At 42.4% G+C, this 17,054-nt stretch overlaps 2 long non-coding RNA genes across 4 annotated transcripts; both read right to left on the bottom strand.

The window, feature by feature from the left end:
- Nucleotides 1–1,124: 1,124 nt before the first annotated feature.
- LOC119866766 lies at nt 1,125–5,993 on the bottom strand. Of its 2 annotated transcripts, XR_005381295.1 has the most exons (3): nt 5,753–5,993; nt 3,257–3,406; nt 1,125–1,976 (listed from the first exon to the last, which is right to left on the bottom strand). It is a non-coding gene; the product is annotated as an uncharacterized LOC119866766 (long non-coding RNA). The 2 variants fall into 2 exon arrangements; XR_005381294.1 differs by lacking the exon at nt 3,257–3,406 and having other exon boundaries at nt 5,753–5,988.
- Nucleotides 5,994–9,029: 3,036 nt separating this feature from the next.
- On the bottom strand, nt 9,030–11,741 carry LOC119866765. 2 transcript variants are annotated; one of them, XR_005381293.1, is made up of 4 exons: nt 11,216–11,741; nt 10,613–10,772; nt 9,770–9,838; nt 9,030–9,677 (listed from the first exon to the last, which is right to left on the bottom strand). It is a non-coding gene; the product is annotated as an uncharacterized LOC119866765 (long non-coding RNA). The 2 variants fall into 2 exon arrangements; XR_005381292.1 differs by having other exon boundaries at nt 9,030–9,838; nt 11,216–11,739.
- Nucleotides 11,742–17,054: the final 5,313 nt, after the last annotated feature.

The following is a 17,054-nucleotide window of genomic DNA, read 5'->3' as shown; positions in this document are numbered from 1 at the left end:
AATTTAGATAAAAAGATTCTGGACTTTGAGCAGATGCTGTAATGGGATGATGCTCATGAGGACCTTAGGAGAGGGTGATGTGTTTTGCACGTGGAAGTGATGTGAATCATTGGGGAACAGAGGGTGGACCATGGTAGACATTTTCCAAGATGGTCCCTAATGATCTCTGCCTTCTGGTATTTATGGCTTTGTATAATCCCATCTTCTTAAATAACTTGGTTCTAAGAACAAATAGACGATCTCAACATTGAGGTAATGTTCTTTCTTTCTTTCTTTCTTTCTTTCTTTCTTTCTTTCTTTCTTTCTTTTTTCTTTTTCTTTCTCTTTCTTTCTCTCTTTTTTGAGACAGAGAGGAGGGGGAGAGGGGCAGAATGAGAGGGAGAGAGGAATCTCAAGCAGTCACCGCACCCAGCATGTAGCCTCACTCAGGGCTTGATCTCACAACCCTGAGATCATCACCTGAGCCAAAAATCAAGTCAGAAGCTTAAGCCACTGAGCCACCCAGGTGCCCCAAGGGAATGTCATTTCTATGATCATATTACAAAAGATTCTGAATTCCATCTGTCTAGTTGACTTACTCCCTTGATGGTTTTGATGAAGTGAGTTGCCATGTTGGAGAGGCACATGTGGCAAGGAACTGAGGGCAGCCTCTGGCCGATAGTCAGCTGCAAACTGCAGCCCTCAATCCAACAACCCCAAAGGATTTGAATCTTGCCAACAACCATGTAAGTGAGCTTAAAAGCAAACCTTTCCTTACTTAAACCTTCAGACGAGACCCCAGCCCTGGCTCATGCCTTGATTGCAGTGAAAATTGTGAGGGAACTTAGGGGGCCCAGTGAAACTGTGCCTGAACCCCCAATTCACAGACCCCAAGAGAAAATGTATGTGTTTTAAGTTGCTGTGTTTATGGTAATTTGTTAGACAGAAATAGAACTAATAGACTTATTACATTGCCGGAGTTGGAGAGATGGACAAAACTTAGTGTTTGCAAGGCTGTGGGGGAACACACATTCTCACAAAGTGTTGGTGAGAGTGCAAACTTTTTTTTTTTTTTGAGAGTGCATACTTCTTGAAGGCAATTTGGCAATATGGATTTAAGAAAAATCAAAAGCTTGAAGGGTGGATATGTTTGATCCAGCAAAGTTTATTGCTAGGAAATTGTCCAAAGGAAATAATTGGACAGGTACACAAAAGTGAAATCACATAGTCATTACCTTGTAGTTTATTCTCTCAAAAAATTAGAAGCAACCCAAAGAAGGATTATTTGAATACATTGTGACATATACGAGGATAGGAATGCTATGCAGCCATTAAAGAAAATAACATATCTATGCATATCAATTATCCACTGACATGGAAAGCCACATGCTAAGTGAAAAAAACCAGGTTACAAACTAATATGCTTAATATTAGCTCATCAATATTTTAGAATGTGTATTTGTGTATACATGAATAGAAAGACATCTGGAAAAATAGTCCCCAAAATCTTTACAAGAGTTTACAACAGTCACATTTAGGAACTAGAGTTTTTAGGTGGTTCCTACATTTTTCTATATAATCTTCAGAATTGTTTGAATATTTTATATGGACATATATTACCCTTTTAATCAGAATAAAATAAGTTCTTTTTTTCTTTGTTGAAGCTTAACCTACAGAATGATTGTGCACCACATCAGATATATAATCTCAAAAATCATAGAAACAGAATAGCATAGCTGTGTCAATATGCTCAGAGAAGCCATTGAGTTTTGGTGACATTTAAAACCTGAACAGTGACTAAGAATGGAAACAAACTCTGAATCACACAAAATCATTCATTGTCTCTCTACCCAATAGGGCTGAAGCAGTGGGAACTCTTTTATATGGCACATGTTTGGGCTTCACACATGAGCAGGATCACAGGAGGAATCTGTCCAGAGAGGCCAACCTCTGAAATATTCTTTTCTTCTTTCTTCCTAAAAGAAGTTTTCATTTACCTTTTAAAAATTGGAAAGAAGTTTATCATTAACCCCTAGAAAATTTTTCCCAAGAGGATGATCTTTTCTGGGTAATATATATTAGTTAGTATAATTTACATTTAAAAAGCCTTCTTGGGAAATGCTTCATAAAAGCTAGAATATTTATTTAGAATATTTATTTAATAAATATTTAGAATATTTATTATGTTTCATTGAGGCCCACTTTGCTGAATAATGCCAGTACTAAATTTGAAGATATGCCAGCCCATGTCATTTATTAATATAACCAGTGGCTACTAAAGTTCCAGTTAAATTTTAAGATTTATTTCTGAACCTGCGAAACGTTTCTTACTTAAAGGAAAACTTCTTTAGAAGGTGATGAGTAGCCTCTGCCGGAAGAGAGGAAAAAGATATAATACCTCAAACCTCATTTGAGACCTCATGTCCATAAAAATGAGTAGCTATTCTGGTGGCTGAGCAGAAAGGAAAGACACAGGTGTGCTTGCTGGGAAAGGCCAAAGTGTTTATGTAAATTAGGAACCTCAAATACTCAAAAGCTCACAAAGGAACCGATACTGTAATCTAAAAAAACAAAACAAAACTTTGTCAGTTAGTAAGTTTACTACTCCAATGTGGCCTTACTAACATCTAATAAGTCCTAAAGTTGATGACTTATTTGAAGTCAGTGTGCGTGTGTGTGGGATTGTGTGAGCACGCTATGCTTTGTTAAAGATTAGAATATGGGGATCCCTGGGGGGCTCAGCGGTGGAGCGGCTGCCTTCAGCTCAGATGGTGATCCCTGGGGTCCCGAGATCGAGTCCCACATCGGGCTCCCCGCAGGGAGCCTGCTTCTCCTCTGCTGTGTCTCTGCCTCTCTCTGTGTCTCTCATGAATAAATAAATAAAATCTTAAAAAAAAAAAAAAGTTTAGAATATAGTGCAAGTGAATTGCAAATGTGAAGTATGGTTGCTATTTGGAGAAATTCCTTTTGTCCATGTTGTGACCCTTAATCCTCATCACCCTGTTGTGTCACGTTGTGACTATATGACAACGTCAACCACTTCAGTACAAAAAAGAATATTTTTTGATAAATAACATATCTTTTTCAGATAAATATTTTATGGCATTATTTTCCTGGAAAATAAAAACAAAAAGTTGTAAAATGGAATACGTAATCACTTTAAAATACTATTTCATAGTTGTATCTAGTTTGTCCAAAATAACGATCAGCTTCTTGCTCTTCTGTTGGCATCGAATGAATCTACGTTTGTGAAAGGGATGGACATCTGCCAACTTACCAAGCAGGCAACCACCTTCGGGTTCCTGCCCTTAAGAGGTTCTCCAGTTGCCTTTGTGCGCTCTGTCTGCCTCGAGAGTGGGAAAACCCCCACTAGTGCTTTAGTTACAGCTTCCTCTTCTGAAGACACTTCAGTCACTGGCCGGAAGCGCTAAGGGAGAGATTAACGAACTTTGCCCACAACTGCGCCTTAAGAAATGATGAAATTCTTTATTAAAACAGTCGAGTAGAGTGATGATGAGGACCTACATGAACAAAGGCTTAAAATAGAGAAATGGGGTATCTTTGGAGGCTTTTCCTTAACTGGAGAGGAGACCTGGCGTTTAAGAACAATGCCTGTGCGGTGGGGAAAAGAGTGACAGGATGTCTTTAGTCAGCTTGGGCCGCCATAAATAATTACCACAGATGAGTGGCTTAAACAACAGAAATTAATTTCCTTATAGTTCTGGCGACTGGAAGTCTATGACCAAGGTGGCGGCAGGATTGGTTTGTCTTGGGGCCTCCCTCCTTGGCTTGTAGATGGCTGCCTTCTCCTGATGTCTTCACATGACCTTTCTGTCTGTGTGTGCGTGGAGGGAGAGACAGCTCTGGCGCCTCTTCCTCTTTTTATTCTCTATTCTATTTACTTATTTATACTTTCATTTATTCATTTAATGTAAGCACTATGTCCAATGTGGGTCTTGAACTCACGACCCTGAGATCAAGAGTTGCATGCTTTACCACTGAGCCAGCTAGGTACCCCTCTTCTTTATAAGGCCATCAGTTCTACAGGATCGTGGCCACCCTTATGACCTCATTTAACCTCAGTTACCTCCTTAAAGGCCCTATCTCCAAATATAGGGCTTCAACATAGGAATTTGGAGTGGGGCAGGGGTGTGTGTGAGTGTGTGTGGTGAATTCAGTTCAAAACACAAAAGATCTGGGATTGTTCTGTAGAGTCTTGGAGGACAAGATACCATAAGTTGATTTACTCTCTCCCCTTGCTGGAACATAAGCCCGATGGGGTTGGAACGAATGTCCGACTTGTGTCCTGTGATACCCCAGCACGTACTGCAGTGCCTATTAGTATAAATACTTGTTCCATTAATGAATTAATGAACATAGTGACTGGAGAAAAAAGTGGAAGGGACGCTGTTTCAATGGTCTGATGCATGAAGTACCAAATGCCTATCTTAGTGGTGGTAGAAATAAAGGGAAAGGGAGACAATGAGTGTGACAATAAGAAGATGGGATAAAGGGGAGGCAAGAATCATAGAGGACTGACATCCAGTGATTAAGTGACATGGTGATCACTATCCCATTGGTGAAAATAGAGAAATTGAGAGACTTTATTACTATGAATCCTCATTTTGAAATGAGATGCCTCTTAGGATTTGCTCACAGTTTGTGAAACTGAAAGCTATTGTAGCTTCTCCCAGGTGTCCCTTAAGGTTTCCCTGGAGGCCATGTGATTCCTTTCTCTTCCAGCAACATTCATGGCTTTTATTTTCTGACTTAGCACTCTCACCCCATTTTTGGTAGCCCAAAGTGAATTGGAAAGACTGGAGACACACATTTCTTCTCCTTTTTTAATAATCCTACTTCTCCCTTTACTGCTTTATTTGTGGGAGCTACAATAGAAAATAGAAATTATAGTCATAGTGGGCATCACAGTGAATAAAATTTCTAGTCCTGAGTGCCTTTTGCTTTAAGATGATTCCTCTTTTCCTGACTGCTTTCTTATCTTCATAATTCTAATAGAAATGACTCATAATGTCCTTTCACACCTAGTTCTCTTTCTAGCTGAGTTATTGGGAGTGGAAATTTGCATCGAAAAGCAATCTACCTTCTGAAATTGCTGGTAGTTACAGTAGCTCAGTTTAGGTCTGAGACTTTTTGAACATATTCATTACCTCTTCTGAACCAACTACTCTTAGCCAACTTCACAACTGAAACTCAACAGGTTGTTAAATATAGAATTAGAGTAATTTGTTTACATCTACTAAGAGGATTTAGCAACAGGATATTATCTCAGATAATGGAAACACAGTCTTTTAGCTTTTACCCTAATTCCACCAAAAGTAAAATGTTTCAGTGCATCCCCCCCATAACCTATGTTCATTTTCTTCATGAATAAACAGTATTGTGCATAACTTTTAGCATAGGATTTGTTCACTGGATGTGGACTTTTATAATCAGCCAATAAAATGATCCTTTTGAATTATTAGATGATATCAATGTCCGTCAATTTTAGCAAAGTTATCACCTTTCTTTGTACAGAAATTTGTATAATTCTTTGAATGTGTTGTTGCTCCTTAACTTAAATACTCTCAACAACTAGTGAACATGAAATAGCAATGAGTCACCAAAAGCAAAAATTCTAAATGTAATCTAATTGAAATTGAAATTGTAGGGTGTTTCAATTAAAGATACACATTGATCTGTTTTAACAAAGACTTACAGAGGTTTAAACAATATAGAATTTTATTTTCGTTTAATAGTCTGATTTATTTCTCACCTAATATTGATGTGTTGGCTCCTTCCATCCTGCGGTACCACAAGTATCCATCAAGTATTAGCCCCATCTGCTTGTTCTAGACGGCTTGCCGCCATGTCCAGGCACCAGGATGGCAGAAGAGGAGACAGAATGAAAAGACATATTTTCCATTTAAGAACAACTCAGAAGTTGTCGCTTCTGCTCACATTGCATTGGTCAGAAATTAGTCATATGGCCACACTTAGCTACAAGAGAGGGTGTGAATACCGAGGCAAAACTTGGGATTCCATCGCCTGAGGGAATATGGGAAGACAGATATGACATGCCAAAGGTTGTGACTCTTCAGTCTCAGATGAACGCTCATTGGATTAAGCTGGTTGGACGTGGATTCAATGGTGAGGGGAGAAAAAAGAAACAGAGGCAGAAGTAAGCATCCTGAGCAAAATGTTGAAAATACGTTGTCAAATACCAAGTCCCAAAGATGTACTATAAATATTTTATAAAATTTATGGGTCTCGGTAATGGAAGCTCTGCTTATAACTCGCAAGTTTATTGTTTGACTTTCAAAGATTGGCTTTTGGCTTTATTTAGAGTAACACCCTTTGAGAACAATTAGGAACATATCTGAGTGATAATTTCTGCCTTATCCTTTGTTTGCGAATTTATGGTTGAATTAGTGTTACTGTAAAAACTAGATGCTTTGAGTATCCAAGTTTTCAGTAAAGAGTGTAATGTGGTGGGTGTCAAGGCTTTCTAGATGAAGCTTCTCTATTTTTTTTTTTTTTTGAAGCTTCTCTATTGAACCTTAGAAAGTGCTTTTGAGTTTGTTTACAAGGAAGACTTGGTCATCGGGCATCATCAGCGTCCAGCTTAGCCACAGCTTCTCTAAAGGGAAGCAGTGTTTTCTAGTATCCGGGCAGGTGCTCTGGTGTGGGACGGTTCGCCTGCCTGGGAAAGGGAGAAGAACACAGCATGAGGACAAGTGAAGTGTCAGGAAGCGTGGAGGGCCCATGCACCAGCCTGGGTTCTGGTGGCCTGAAGAGAAAGACTATGGGAAAGGTCAGGAAGAGATTGTGCCAACTTAGTAGGGAGAAGAATCACATGATGCTCTTCTGCTCTGGTCCATTTGAGAGCCTCAGAACCTCTCAGCCGGTGGTAAGGAATCAGTGGCCACTGGGATGGCCATCTTGTTCGACTCCAGCGCCACTATGGCTGAGGGGTTTAATATACCAGACCAGGTTTAAATAGCTATCTGCTTGGGATCCTTTGAGGGGTCTTCCACGTGTCCCCCAGCCATTTCATATTTCATTTGGTAGTCTGCTACAGTCCTTAGGGATGCTAACAAATGTGAGATACCAAAACTTCCTTCTGGCTCTAGGGACATGAATTCTCTACTACTGAAAGCAATCCTTCAGGTTGAGCAAAAGAAGTGAAGACACTGTCTCTAGAAGCCACAGTCTGTTATATTTTCTGGGAGGACAAAGGAGTGGGATGTTGTAGCTCTAGTTTTCTTTAGTTCATAGTCATGTATAACTGACCTGTTTATCCAGTTAACCGCTTGCCACACTGGAAGTAAGAGAAGTTTAAACAAGTCTGTCTGCAACTATCCAGTCTGACCGGCCAGGAGCTGTTTGGCGGGGGGTGAGCTAAGGAGGGCAGGGCCTGGGAATTGCCTTGTACAGAGGTGATACCTTGTGGCTGTGGGCCAGAAAAGTAGGAATGACACACAAGTGTCATCCAGCAAGACATCCTCCAAGGCTGTTCCTGCTCGGACTTCTTCTAGGCTTAGAATGTCTGGATTGGGAGCAGCATACATTATTATGGTTGTCCAATTCACTGTGGTTTATAAAGCGGGATATTTTTTCCTCTAAGGATTCATAATTTTTTAGCTAGTCATACCGCTGCATTTTAATACTGTGATCTTTAAATAGATATATTATGGTGAATCACAAATTTGGATTAAAGCTTTTTACTATAGTCTTCAATGAGCTTAATGTATCTCTATGTGATCTGTATCTTATGAATAGTATAGATCTCTTTTTTTCTTTAAAGATTTTATTTATTTATTCATGACAGACACACAGAGAGGGAGAGAGAGAGGCAGAGACACAGGCAGAGGGAGAAGCAGGCCCCATGCAGGGAGCCCGATGTAGGACTCAATCCTGGTTCTCCAGGATCACACCCTGGGCTGAAAGCGGCGCTAAACTGCTGAGCCCCCGGGGCTGCCCAATAGTACAGATCTTTAATGATATTATGTCTCTTTATCTAAGTTAAACAAGTTTTAAAAAACTACATTTCTTTAAGTATAAATATTCTTATAAGCCTTTGTGGGACTGAAGATAGTTCCTTTAATAATGGAAGAGAGACTGTCAACAGGGAAAGAGCCCTGCACCTGCACCCAGAGGTCCTAGGTTGTTGTCACAGGTCCTGCTGAAATGACCTGTTGTATTTTTAATCAACTGGATACCTAGCTATTAACTTACAATGAGAGATACACCTTCCCCATGATCAGAACAATCATCTCGGGGTCTATGACCAATGACTGAGGGTCTAATCCCAGTATTAAGGGCATTGGGAAATTGGTATAGTATTTCTGATGTAATTGGTCTTGATCTTTTTTTAAAAAAATTTTTTTTTATGATAGTCACAGAGAGAGAGAGAGAGAGGCAGAGACATAGGCAGAGGGAGAAGCAGGCTCCATGCACCGGGAGCCGGACGTGGGATTCGATCCCCGGTCTCCAGGACCGCGCCCTGGGCCAAAGGCAGGCGCTAAACTGCTGCGCCACCCAGGGATCCCTGGTCTTGATCTTAATTTATCTTTTGTAATGTTAGAGGTTTGGATAAGACAACTTTTTAAGTTCCTTTTAATTTTGAAAATTCCTATTGCATGGTCTGCATCGGGGCGAAGGGAAGCCTTTGGAAAGTAGATGAGTTCAGTGGCAGGCACAGTGATGAACACTTACTGTGCATTATTTCGTTTACTCCTCGCAATCCATGAGGTAGGTATTGTTATCATCCCCTTTTTACAAGATGAAGAAACTGAGACCTATAGGCGTTAGGGAACTTGCTCAATGTCCTACAACTGGTGAGTGGTGGAGTTGAGATTCTGAACACGGCACGTGAAGCTCCAGGGTTTGGGGGCTGAAGACTGCTTCTTAACTGTCAAGCAGTAGTGGTTTTGAGGAATGAACCCAAGAGCAATAAACAGTCCAATCAACAATGTTTCCTTTTTTTTTTTTTTTTTTAAGATTTTATTTACTTATTCATGAGAGACACACAGAGAGAGGCAGAGACACAGGCAGAGGGAGAAGCAGGCTCCATGCAGGGAGCTCGATGCGGGACTCGATCCCGGGACCCAGGATCACGCCCTGGGCCCAAGGCAGACGCTCAACCCCTGAGCTCCCCAGGTGCCCCCAACAATGTTTACTTTTAACAAATTGTGTAGTGGCAATATTTCTCCAGATATTTTCTGTATGCCTATTATTATAAGTTTATAAGGTTTGAAAACAGAAGGGCACAGTGACCTCTGAATACAAATGGCCAAACAAAGCCAGATTAAATGATCTTAAAAAAAGGCAACAATGCATGAATGAACAAAGGACAACTTTAGGGCCTAAACTTCTAAGGTGATGGCTAAGGATGGTGCGAGGGGTTGTGCTGTAGCCCCTTTCTTCGCACTCGCTCAGCAGGAGCGGCACTGAGCACTCTGAGGACGGGGACTGGTGTCACCAGTCGGGTAGCAGCAAGCAGAGGGGGCACGTGGTCAGCCCTGGAAAAGTACAGGAGATCCTCGGGTGTCGCCGGCTCTGCTCCCTGCGGGGCCTGGCCCGAGGCAGGCAGGGCTTCCAAGGCCCTGGCCTTCCGGGTCCCTGGGCGGGGGAGGCGGTGACCGGAGGGGATGTCCCCACGGCTGGCGGGCGGGCACAGGTGCAAGGTGTTCACGGGACTTCAAGGGAGAAGTCAGAGGTCCCCTCAGTAGGACGGCCGGCCCTCCCTCACGCGCCTCCCAAGTGCCCTCGGTGGGCAAGTGGATCTTACCCACTAAAGTCAGTGGCTCCAAAGCGACTCCAACACGTTGGAGCTCCAAATGGGGTAGACAGACTGGCCCTAAACAGGATGGAAGCATTATATGAGATCAGATTGGAAGTCCGGGAGGAGCTGTCTGATGAAACATCAAAAGAAATGGCATGGCAGTATGCAAACCCCTTGGAACCAGGAGAAGAAAGGGGAGAAGGAAAAGAAAAATGAGAAGAAAATGACAGAAAGAACACGGTACAAAAAAGCAGATGTTTTAAGGGGGGAGAATGGGTTTTAAAATAATAAAAACATAGCTTCTCCAAACAAACAGGACTCCCCAAGGAAGCTTTAAGGTACAGAATTGCTTTATGATACTATTATTCTATAAAACCCAGGCCTTAAAATGAGATAATAATACAACTGAATAAAACGAACGAGGCCATGGCAGAGCTAAGAAAACTCGTTGAAACTCCAAAGGGCGCCATCATAGATCTAGTAAATTATTTAGGAAGAGCAGGGAACAAGAGGGCAGTGGTTGAAAATAAAATTAGTGGAATGGAGGAAATGCTTGAACTAATCAGCTAATGCAGAGAAAAGGGACAAAGAAATTAAAGTATGTAGAAGGCAGTCAGGACGGAGGACAGAGTCCAGCCAACATAGACAACAAATGGAATAGGCAAAGTAGTTAGATATGTTAAAAGAAACTTCCCTGAAATTAAGAAACTAAGTCTTTAGCTAAAAGTGCACTCAGTACCCTAAAAAAATTGATACAGCACAATAAACATGCAGATATACTTTGGTTGAAGTATTGAAATTAAAGAAGAAGAAAAATCCTTAGCTGTACAGGAAGAAAAAGCAAGTTACCCGTAAGGAGCAAAATTAGGGTTGCCTTAGATTTCTCAGCAATATTCAAAGCCAGAACATGATAGCACAATGTTTACAAACTTCTGGGGATGAGAAAGTGTCATTTTGACCCAGTCAGAAATTATTTAGTCATAAAGTCAGCAGGCAGGGTTTTTCAAACCTGAAAAAAAAAAAAAACACACAGGAAAAGTCATATTTAGAATCTGGTGTATAAGAGATACAAAACCTGAGAGTCTTTCTGAAAAACAAGAACAAACCCCAAAAAACAAAAACACATTTGACAGTGAAATTCTGCCAAAGAAACAAATGAAGATCAAGATCAAGAATTTAGGAGTGGTGAGAGAAAAATGAGCACTGAATCCGTTTTTAAAAAGAACAAAGATTAAATAACTCTGAGAATCCCAATTACGGAACACAACGTGATGCTTTACAACCTGGCAAAGTGAAAATATGAGCAATGAAAAACGGAACCGGGCAAAGCGTAGGTGGGAGGAATAACAAAATTGTGTCCCTTCATCTTGGGAGCGGAGAGTCAGTTCATGCTACCTAAAATTAAGCTACGTAGTTAGGGAAAAAAAAACAAAAAACAAAAAACAAACAAACCAGCAGCAGGATTTCCAAGGCTTTGATGATCTTTATAATCTCTGCTTAACCGAAGAGCGGGCGGGGAGGGCAGCGTGGGTGCCAGATTGGCCTGCAGCTGTGTTTGGGTTTTGTAGGGCCAGTTCAGGGTTTTATGATCTTTTACAATGTGAATGCTTCGAGGTGGGGGTGAACTTGGCAGTCACCCCCTCCCGCGCGTGGCCCGGCCTTCGGAGGGCTCCTTGGGGTTTAAGGTCTGCTGTGTGAAGGGTCCCATGTCCCAAGCTCCACAATCCCTAGCATCAGATGAAGTAATAATCCATCACTGGGGACATCCCTCTCCCTGTTTTTCTCCGGCCTAACGAATGGCATTTTCCTGTGCAGCCTGGGCGGGGGGAGGCCCCGCTGCCCACCGTTGGCTTAACTCGGCTGCCACCTGCCACGGGGCCCGGAGTCCAGTGCAGCCCAAGTGGTGACAGAGGGACTTTCCTGAAAGATCCCTCCCTCCGCATGGGAACACTACCCGGCGGCTCCTCGGGCGGTTGGTGTCTTATTCTATTTAAAGCCTCAAGGGCTTAGCTGCTGTCACCTGCTATTTTTCTGGGTCAGTTTTAACCTTCAGCCCCTTAACTAGAGTGCAGGTGGGGACCCAAATGGAGCCCAAAGAATGCCCTGTGGGCGGTTCCGACACAGGCCTTGAGGCTGAGCTGGTCATGCTAAGAAAGACTGCGTGGGCCACCCGGGGCCTACCCTGCTGCCTTCAGGAGGGGCACCCGGGGCACCGGCAGGAGCCCAGCGGCGGGGCACTGCGGCGAGAACTGCAGGACTCTTAAATTAGCACTTCCGCATACCCCACTGCATTCATCCTTCAACGATTTATGGTGACAAAGGACCTACCTTGGGCCAAACCAGCCTTTTGTTTCAATTAAATCCCGCAATAATCGAGAGAGAGATGCCTCTCGCACTCAGGGTTTGAATTTGTAAGTATTTCCCCAGTTAGAAGACGTGCCATAGAGAGAGCGAAGGCTGGACCGTGTGGTGGTGGCCGTGAGAGTAGGGGGTGGCCGGCGGGAGGGCGCGCTCCCACCCTCCCCGTCCCACGTCATTGCCAGTATCCTACAGTCAGGACCGCAGGAAAGCAAGAGCAGTGTTTGATCCTGCTTGGATATGGGAACAGGAAAGGGGTTAGTTAGGCTCTAGAGCTCGAATGGCAGGTAACACGAACGATGGACAAGTGAAGGCCTTTACACACTTTACACAAGGCGTGGTCACTCGCACACTTACTGCTTTGGTAGATACTATCATTACAGTCAGAGCATCGCCTCTAGTGAGACGACGTCCCTCCGTGTTAGCGGTGCTCACAGTGACAACGCTCTTGGGGTAACCTCTGAAAGCACCACGACGTAGTGCAAATGGACTCCTTGCACAGAATATTTTTGTTATGGAGAAAAGTTCCTGAGTTTGTGTAAAGCTGATCACATTAACCTATTGGTTGACTTCAAACATTTTTTTTCAAGGATTTTATTTATTCATTTGAGAGAGAGAGAGTGAGAGAAAGAGAACGAACGAGGGGAGGAGGAGGGAGAAGCAGACTCCCCACCAAGCAGGGAGCCTGACGTGGGGCTTGATCCCAGGACCCTGGGATCATGACCTGAGCCGAAGGCAGATGCCCAACCGACTGAGCCACCCAGGTGCCCCCCCGTTGATTGACTTCAAAGTCCACACTGAGAACGGTAATTGGTCGCTACTAAGATATTTCAGGTATATACAGCCAACGATATATATATTTTTAACCCTTTGGATGGAGATTGTTATTCTCATTCTGCATGCCTTTCGTGATGTCCTTTGAGTTTGGTTGCATTTTGTTGAGTGTGATTGTCCTGGGCGGTGGTTGTATTAGAAAAACAAAAAACAAAAAACAAAAAACAACCAGTTCCTTTTCCTCTGTGTTCCATTTACTACTTACACAGAACTCTTGGCTTCTGACACTTGCGGTCACCAACGTGTGGAGGCTTTCTCCCACCAAGCAATTCTCTGTGACATCAGCTAGGTGTCCCACAAATGAATTTAATTCTGGGACTATCTTCCTGGAAATAGCATCAGCTCCCACAGGTTAGGGGCCTCAGATGCCAATCAGAGGTAGAAGGTCCCCAGGTCACGCATAACTTCTGTCAGATATGGCTACAAGTTGGAGGTTTCCATGAAGTCCTCCTCCTTGGGTTTGGCTATTTGCTAGAGAGGCTTTCAGAGTTCAGGGAAACACTTCACCTACCATTTACCAGTTTATTAACAAATGTGATCAAGGATAGAGAAGAACAGCCTAGATGCAGAGATATGCTGGGTGAAGTCTGGGAGGATCCTGAGGACAGGAGCTTCTGTCCTCATGGAGTTAGTGTCACCCTCCTGGTACATGGATTTGTCCACCAATCTAGCAGCTCACTGAATCTCATATTTTGGGGGATTTATAGAGACTTCATCACTTAAGCATGGTCAATCATTAATCCCATTTCCAGCCCTTCTCCCCTCTCTAGACAAGTGTGTGTAGGGGAGTAGAATTGAACATTTCAAGCTTCTTTTTTTTTTTTTTTTAAGATTTATTTATTTATTCATGATAGACACACACACACACACACACACACACACACACACACAGAGGCAGAGACACAGGCAGAGGGAGAAGCAGGCTCCACGCAGGGAGCCCGATGAAGGACTCGATCCCGGGACCCCAGAATCACGCCCTGGGCCAAAGGCAGGCGCCAAACCGCTGAGCCACCCAGGGATCCCCGAACATTTCAAGCTTCTAATCATGGCTTGGTCTGTCTGGTGACCAGCCCCTATCAGGAGCCCCAGAGTCACCTCATTAGAACAAAAGATGCTCCTAGTGCTCTTACGGCTTAGGAATTTACAAGGCGTTCAGGAGCCCTTTGCCAGGAACTGGGGCAGAGGCCAGTATATGTATTTTTTATTATCTAACGTGGTATTGTGCATGGGAAGGACTGCCTAGATTTGTTGCATTGAATTAATGTCTAATTTATTAGGATTATAAACTGGATGGGGCACCTGGATGGCTGAGTGGGTTAAGTGTCCACCTTCGGCTCAAGTCACGATCTCAGATCCTGGGATGGAGCTCGGAGCCGGGCTCTCTGCTCAGCAAGGAGTCTGCTTCTCCTTCTCTGCTGCCCCTTCTTCCTGCTCATGGTCTTTCTCTCTGTGTCTCAAATAAATAAATAAATAAATAAACAAACAAATAAATAAGCAAATAAATGAATAAATATCTTTAAAAAACTGGAAGTATTTGTTTTTTTAAGCCTTGTTATTTTTAAATATATCTTGTGAATTTTTGTAAAAATGGAGGAAAATTGGTTTCACTTGCTTTTAAAATCAATGTTCCATTGATTTGTAAATTCGACAGATTAAACTCTCCTCAATAAAACTAGTTTACTGTGTTTCCCTAAACGTTTCAAACCAATATTACAAGTGTGATGTCATAGTGTCCAATCTAAGATGCCAGCAGTTGTAAGAGGCACCACTAGCTTCTGTACTGCCAAGGAAGGGAAAACACTACCAACGCTATCTCATCACATTGATTGTAAGACTCTCAGGTTGTAGGTTTGTTAAAATGAGAAAAAAGTGTGCATCTTGGCATTGATAAACTACTGTATATACATGTGAATATCTCAAGCAATGCAAATGCAGGGCATTTTGCTTTGTTAGGTTTGAATCAAAATCTAAGCATTTAAGCAACTCTTATAAATCTAAATACACTTAAATTAATACACATGCTATGGAATGATTATACGTATCCCCCCATAATTCACCATGTTGAAATCCTCAATCCCAAGGTGATGATATCAGGTGGGACTCTGGTAGCTGCGGAGGCGAACGGGATTGAATGAATGGGATTGGCGCTTTTATAAAAGAGGCTAGAGAGAAAGACTCCTACCCCCTCCACCGTGCGAGGACACAGCAAACGATGGCTCTCTGTGACCCAGGAAGCCGGCTCTCACTAGACGCTGAGTTCGTTAGCGACTCGATTCTGGACTTCTCAGCCTCTCGAACTGCGAGAAATAAATTTCTGCTGTTTATAAGCTCTCCAGCGTATGGTATTCTTGTCTTTGCAGGCTGAATGAACTAAGACAATACAGATTTCTAAACGTAGTATATCTTAAGTGTTTCAATACTATTTATAAACGTAATCAAATTCAGTTACACATTCTAAAATCAGGGGGAAAAAAGAAAGTTTCAATAAATCACAGGGTTAATATGTCAATTTCTGTAATATGCCAGATCCTCTTAAGCATTTCACTTTAAATTCAAACAGACAAAGATTTTCTCAATGTTTATAAAACTTATTCCCAAACTTACCATAAAAGAATTAATAATATATTTGGTCACTTTATCATCCTTGTTCTTATTTCAGTGACTTCTAAGTATTACAAGAGTCACTTATCCCATGAGCAGATTTACCATCCCAGCTGGGCTGGGGTTACTGGTCCTCAACCCCCCCCCCCCCCCCCCCGTCTGCAATTGGATTATGAATTAGAGCAGTGGTTCTCAAACGTTTTGGTGTCAGAATCCTTTAATACGTCTAGAAATTATGGAGAACTGCAGAAAGCTTTTGCTTATGTGGTTATAACTACTGATATTTACTGTAATAGAAGTTAAATCTGAGAAATCTAAAAAAATATTTTCATTGATTCCTTTAAACCCATTCCATTAAACCCATTCCATTTTAACATAAATAATATGATTTTATGGGAGAAAAACCCTATTTTTTCTAATGCCAAAGGAATTAAAAAAAAAATTAAAGTGCCATTATTTTACAATTTTGCAAATCTCTTCCTGGCAAATTTTACAGTATACTAGTAACAGAATGAGAGAGGAAAAAGGCCAATAATTTGTTAGTAGTATTGTGAAAATAGGTTGACCTAATGGAGCCCCTTGAAAGTGTCTGAGACGCCCCCAGAAGTCCCTGGAACACACTTTGACTGGGTGGGAATCTTTTTATTGCATGATTGGGACTCGCTGAACATTGCACTGCCTCCCCTGGACTGTAGAACTCCCCTTCATTGTCTGGTTGGACTGTGCATTGTTTCTTCTATTTTTCTTTTCTGGCTCTCGACCACAGTTCTCTAGGCAATTTATTGCTAGGATGCTTAGCCTAGTTTTTGCACATGTTACAGTTAAGCATCCGGACGCTGCATACGTTGTTTGTTTTCACAGAAGCTGGATGACCATTTGTTAGAGAATCTGTAGAAGGGGTTCCTTCGTTAGGCAGGAAATCAGACTAGATCAATGATCTCGAAGTTCTTTCCACTTGAAGATTCTATGCTATTTCTGTGTTCTTCTTGCAATCCTGAAAAAACTATGGGCCGCTCTGAGGATCCCTGGAGGACCTCTGCTGGCTTTTTTCGTGTTCAAGTCTCTCCTTTCTCCTTCATTGTGGAAACTCAGTGGCGTTAGAGCATTACTGCTCCCAGTTGAAAAGTCATAATTCTGTGGATTCTTTGCAACGAGGGATGGCCTGATGACCTAGTTCCGGCGACCCCTAGTTGCAAACGATCCAGAGAATCCAGAATGAAATGTAAGCAAAAGTCCACAGGATGATGGTTCTGGGACAATGATTATTTCTCTTATCAGAAAGGAGCACACTTAGAAGATAAGCGTCTTCTTACTTCTATCTCTCTGGAACATAGATGCAACACCTGGAGGTGGGGTGGCCCTCGTATGCCTGTCAAGAAGAAAGTCACGTGCTGAAGACTGAGGAGCCGAAGGCTGAAGGAGGCTGGGACCTTGAGAACTTCCTCAGGTGTGGTGCCCTGTCTGATCGGCCTCCTTCTGGATTTCTTGATACACGAGC

This window comes from Canis lupus, chromosome 29 (assembly GCF_011100685.1).
Source record: "Canis lupus familiaris isolate Mischka breed German Shepherd chromosome 29, alternate assembly UU_Cfam_GSD_1.0, whole genome shotgun sequence".
Classification (NCBI taxonomy): domain Eukaryota; kingdom Metazoa; phylum Chordata; class Mammalia; order Carnivora; family Canidae; genus Canis; species Canis lupus.
Note: the sequence above shows the minus strand (reverse complement) of the source record. Positions and strands in the feature narration are given on the sequence as shown.